This window comes from Balaenoptera ricei, chromosome 10 (assembly GCF_028023285.1).
Source record: "Balaenoptera ricei isolate mBalRic1 chromosome 10, mBalRic1.hap2, whole genome shotgun sequence".
NCBI classification, from domain to species: Eukaryota; Metazoa; Chordata; class Mammalia; order Artiodactyla; family Balaenopteridae; genus Balaenoptera; species Balaenoptera ricei.
Window position 1 is genome coordinate 12,132,073 of NC_082648.1, and position 6,382 is coordinate 12,138,454.

Sequence of the window (6,382 nt, forward strand, 5' to 3'; positions counted from 1 at the left end):
AAAAAACTTGGAAGGCAAGATTCAGACAAAATGTGTCTCATTCACTGGGATTAATGTGCCAACTTTTATAAAAGGAAGATAAAGGATCCTACTAGGGTTCAGGTAGTTCGTTTTTTTTGTCATGTGCAGCTTGTGTGACTGTCAGCTGCCTTTAGGAACTTCATATATTCTTGGCTTTATTATTCACAGAGGCGCTCTCCATGGATCTGAGGCAATAAGCACATGTTGGAGCCTTGGATTCCAAGGGCTTTGAGCGAGCAGATTTGTGAGAAAAGAGTGAAAAGGAAACAAGGAGGAGGATGTTTATTTTTCATAAAGAAACCCTGCCCTCACTTCCTGCACTCAGACCACTCTAGACTTTTTTCCATTTTGCGCAATGTTTGCAACACGGAATAAATTTATTAAAACCAAACAAACTAGGCATTGAGTTTTGGCATTGAGAGTCTGACAGAAATAGAATCAGCTGCTTTTGAGTCGAGTCTAATGATTGATTTACAAACCAGTGGTAGATTAAGGCTGTGCTGGAATGAACTGAACCAAAGTTATTTTCATTCTGAGGGGACGATAGGGAGGCAATATGTCTGGCCTGGTGCCCAGGACAGGAGCTAGTCTGTCGGTTCTGCCCTCCTTTTCCTTCAATTTTCAAAACGGAAAATGTTAGTTCAAGGAACACTTACAATCACTTTTCCCACCACCTTATTTTGCGTGGCGGAAACTGGGACTCAGAGAAGTAAGGTGTCTTCCCCTTCTGAGCACGGGATCAAACAACACATCACTCAGTTACAAGACAGTACCTACAAAGGGGGATTTTCCGTTTTGGCTCTTCTGGGTTGAAAACCCAATGTGGGAACAATTCAATTTGCACACAGGTGAGCACACATTCTGAGTCAACTCTTTATTAATTGATAGACTCTGCGTTTAAGGATTCTCCTGTTTTCTCCCCTCAACTTCTCAGCCATTCAAGGTTGCCTTTTATGGTGCATCTGGACAAGGGTGTGTGCGTGTTTGCGCAGGGCTAGTTCACTGGAGTTTCTGAGTCCAGGCCAAAGTCAATGTGTATTTTTATATCTCAGAATGCTTTCCATTCTTCATCTCATTTTATCCAGACTGTATACTTGTGAGGAGATAGAAAGTTACGATGAACTCCATTTTACATGCAGGGAAAATGAGACCAAGAGATGTTCTCAAGATGATATGCTGAATTTAATGGGCAAGTCCAGATTCAAACCCAAATGTCCCCTCTTTCACTTCAGTTTTCTTAACAGCAGGCCTCTCTCCCACCATTCCCTCCCGTTAATATGAATTAGAAAAGTTGTCTGATAAAGGAAGACCGGAAGGTACGTATGCTCCTATGCTCATTTTCACAAAAGATGCTTCTGGATAATTTGTCCAATATGTTGGGCTAATTTTGAAGAGCATTTGGATTCCTAAGAGTCACTTCCTTTTTGGACTTTGTTATTGTAAAGTTTAACTTTCCATGTCTAGACTAAAGAGACAGATCCTTTCACATGCTTCTTTGTGGACAATCCATGCCCAACCCTTCTAGTGGAAAATCATTTTACTGTGACAGATGATAAAAGGCTAGATGTCTTAAAAACAAAACCCATGACAGTCTTTTAAGAGCTGAGCAGAGGAGTAGCTCTGGTGGAAGGCACAGCTGCTTGGAGAGGTGACTTTTTCCTTAATGAGATTCCTGTTCCCTTGGAGTTTCTTCCCTTCCATACAACAGTGACCACTTCGCTCAGATATTAAAGGCTCGATCTCTCCATAGGAAGAAAAAAAATAAAACCTTTTATCTTGTTGGATTTTTGAGTATCTGTTTATTTAAGGATAAACAGAAACATGGTGAAGAACTTGTGGAGGTGCATGAGAAATTAATATTGGCTTCACAAATGAAACAGCCTTTGCTGTGGTTTGGGCTCTATTCCATTTTTGGTGACTAAGAGCTGTAACTATTATATGGTCTGTTCTAAATGCATCCCTTTTAAGATCTTGCTTGATGGTTATCACAGCTTTCCTCATTCATTCCTTACTTATCTAGCAACCAAGTCCTTTTAAGTTTATTCTTAAAATTTTATCTCTTGGAACTTGAGAAAGTTGTGTTTAAAACCGGATGTCTTGAAAACTATGTGAAAATTGTGTTTGTGACTTTTCAGAAATGGCTTGTGCTAAGATACTAAAATGTAACTAGAATCACACAATTAGAAAATGGTGACTTTCTCCCTGAGGAAACGCTGATGAACTTGAATATTTTGTAATTTAGCAAATTGGAAAATGAGACGGTGGAAGGAGAAATAGAGGGTCATAAGTTGATGACAATTCTAAAACTGTCACCCTTGGTAAATTGCCATTTTAACACTTGGTCTAGCTTCCATAATTATATCCAGCCTTCACCTCACTGACTGCCATCCTTTTCCAAATACTAGCTGGTCCCAACACAGCAATAGCTCTCTGACCCTTTAGCCCTTGCCTTGCAAATCAACATCCCATCATTGGCGAATACCATTCTTGCATTTCACAATCATGTAAATACCACAAACCACCTGCCTGCCCACAAACACCTAATATTTCCACTTATTGACTGACTTAGCCTCCTCCCCTCTCCAGCCCTGGTATATTACTAGTGGTGTGAAGGGAAAAGGGCGGGTGGAGTGGGCAGAATGAGTCAATACAAGTAATTATTTCCCATTTTCATTCTGTGGCATGTTTGCCTAAGTGCAGTGGAGTGCCCTTTGGGACCAGTAAGATTCTCATGATCATGGTGATAAAAGTGGAGAGTGCAGGACAGGGCCAGAACTTTCAATATATTGTTCAGTATGTATCTGCTTCCTTCTGGATACTTCGTTCCCTGACTATGCCCCTTTGTGCTATCCCCTCATACTAACTCAACCTGCCTCAACATCTCCCCCATGTCATCACCCGGAGCAACATCCTAGGAAGAGGTAAAGATGGAGGGAGAAGTAGAGACAGAGACCATGAATCGGTAGGAAAGTCATAAAGGATGGACCTCAGGGTTGGTAATTATTAGCAAGAAAGTGAACATCCCAGAGGGAATGAGGAGTAGGAAGTGGAGACAGGAAGGTAAGGCACCATTGACTCTGAACATAAGGGAAAAGACATTTAATAAGTGATATGATAGTGTTTATGAAATTTAGTTGGTATAAATAAGCATTATGGTCAGAATTGAGAATTAAATCTAATGTTAGCTTTTGCTCACTCACAAATTACTATTCAAGTCTTCACTTTCCCTTTGTTGAGTATACATCATCATCATCATTAAAATATTTGAATACTTACTGAGTACATTAGAAATTCAGACCATGTTGGAAGAAGTCATTGAGAGGACATTGACCTGTGAGCTGGACCTGGGCAACTGGAGGCTCCTCACCCCCTCCCCTGTCCTTGGAATGTACGTTCTGCCCACTGTTCTCATAGCTGGAGCCATTTCAAGGACACAGCCTTGAGAGAGTAACGTGTTGTTGAGGCCATCTGGACAGTATACATGACTGAACCTTGTTAAGATCTCTATATAAACTTTTAAGATTCTGGTGGGCAGGTGCAGAGATCTACTAGTCTCTCGGCCACCCTAAACAAGCCTTGGATGAAGTCCCCTTGCTGATTAAAACTGCCACCTACTGATCTGGAGTGCTCTCTTTCTTCTGTCTCTCCTTGCTCTTAGTGTGCAGGGGTCAATTTTAGATTTCACCTGGGGAGCTCTCAAGTTTGAGAACCAACAGACCAAATTCCCAGTTAACTTCATATTTGTCCTCTACTGGGAAACCAGATGGCTGGGGATGGGAAGGGGTGAAGTCAACATTACGGGGTCTACTCTGGTTCCTGAAACATCTTCACTGCCTGGGAGACACAATAAATGCTTGATGAAAGGATGAATATGTGAGTGACTGAGAGAACGAGCAGTCTTGTACTGCCCCTGGAAGCCTGCTCTAACCCTTTTTGTGAAGATAACATGAGCAAACAGTCACCCCCAATCCCAATTCAGTGAAGTAGCTATATATTTTATTTGATAAAATAAATTTATTCTTTCCTCATTCTTTTGCAGAGCATTGGTACAATGATTATGGTAGCCTGAAAGAAGATACTGTGGTGAGAAGATCACCCCCAACTTCTTTAGATCAGAAGCACTCTTCCCACATGTCTGAGTCCATTCAGGCTGCAATAACAAAATACCACAGACTGAGTGGCTTATAAACAACAGAAATTTATATCTCATGGTTCTGGAGGCTGGAAGTCTGAGACCAGGGTGCCAGTATGGTTGAGTGAGGGTCCTCTTCTGGGTGGCAAACTTCTAATTGTATCCTCACATAGTGGAAGGGGAAGGAAACTCTCTGGGATCTCTTATAAAGGCACTAATCCCATTCACAAGGGTTCCACTCTCCTGACTTAATCACCTCCCAAAGAGCCCATCTCCTAATACCATCACATTGGGTGTTGGAATTTAATATATGAATCCTGGGGTCACACAAACACTCAGACTATAGCACCCCAGCTGCTGGGTGTGTTGACAGATGACAGCTCTTAGCAGAATTCCCACTCACTAACTTCAAGCTCAGAGATTGTCCTCTGCTAAAGAGAGTCACCTTGCCCACAATCACACCCTTTCCTGTGTGTGGCTTGCATCAAATGATCAACATCAGGGTATAAAGGCCCCACTCCCATTCTACAATTTGGGATAGTTCTGCAAGGACATTTCAGCACCAAATAGCCCCATGGGATGATCTGGATATTGTGTGACTATATCACATCCCAGCTTTTCCTTCTGCCCAATCCTACTTTCTTCATTTCCTCACAGGTCTTAAGAACACCCCCCAATAAACTTTCTGCAAGGAAATTCAGTCTCAGAGTCTTCTTTCTGGGAAACATGACCTGTAACACTACATTTTAAATTAATTAATTTATTTATTTATTTATTTTTGGCTGGGTTGGGTCTTCGTTGCTGTGCATGGGCTTTCTCTAGTTGTGGAGAGCAGGGGCTACTCTTCGTTGTGGTGCGTGGGCTTCTTACTGAGGTGGCTTCTCTTGCTGTGGAGCACGGACTCGATGTGCATGGGCTTCAGTAGTTGTGGCATGCGGGCTCCATAATTGTGGCTCACGGGCTCTAGAGTGCAGGCTCATAAGTTGTGGTGCACAGGCTTAGTTGTTCTCCAGGATGTGGGATCTTCCTGGACCAGGGCTTGAACCATGTCCCCTGCATTGGCAGGTGGATTCTTAACCACTGTGCCACCAGATAAGTCCAACACTACATATTTGTTAATTTTTAAATTCTTACTTCACTACAGCTGGAATTATGGCAAATCTCATCTATTTTTTCTTCCTCAAGCCCAGGCTAAAACCATGTTACTGTATGAAGACTAGTAGGTCTAATGTAGAAATTGAATCCTGCTATTAAGACTTAGTGCAACTGTTTGGACAACGACACATTAAAGTCTGGATTCCACACAATTTTTCAGAACCTATACATGTAGCTTAACCCCCTCATCCTTCACTCTCCCTTACCTTCTGCTCCTAGAGTCACTCAGATATTTCACTGTGAAACTCACAGAAACAATGACCTCTGGTTGCAGAATGGAAAGAAAAAGAATGACACCCTGGCCTATCTTGGAAATGATTTGAATGAGGGTGAATCTCATGCCTGTTTACAAAGGTATGATTTTAACATTCATTTGTTTCTTTGATTTCTTGAGTACCGTTTCTTCAAAGGTTCAAAACTCAAAAGAAGTTTTAAACATCCTTCTTTTTCTATTCTTAGGTCTCTGTATGTAAAAGTGCTGTAATTAAGAGCATGCATCAGATATATCCCACTTCCTGTTCTATTTTCCTTGCTTAGGAAACCAGATCCTTCCAGAAAGGTGAAATAAATAGGACTGGTTCCAAACTCAATTGTGAAGTAAAGTTTGTCCATGATGAGCCTCTCCCCTTTTGTGGTAGACTCTGTTCCTTTGTTGTTTCTCTTCCCCAACTCCGGGGCTCCTCAGCCCACTGCCAGCCTCCCATCCATCCCTCTCCACAGCACCCCCTTCTCCTTTATCCAGCTTTCTCTGTCCTAAAGTTCTCTGAATCAGTCTGATGGCTTCCATGCTGCCTGTTGCCACTACAACTGAAACTTCCCTGTTCTATAGCTCATCACCCAAGGCCAACTTTTCTCTCTTAGGAGGCAATTTTGCCTCACATACTTGTAGTTGATTAGTAAGTATTTAAATGAATGAATGAATATATGAATAAATGAACTGTTCTCTAATAATTCACCACTTGGTATCCATCTTATCCCTACACACCCAAGGTATACGTGTATTAATACAAAGGACCAATAAATGACTCCACAATGAAAAATAGCTGTGATATATCTAGATATTTCAACAATAAT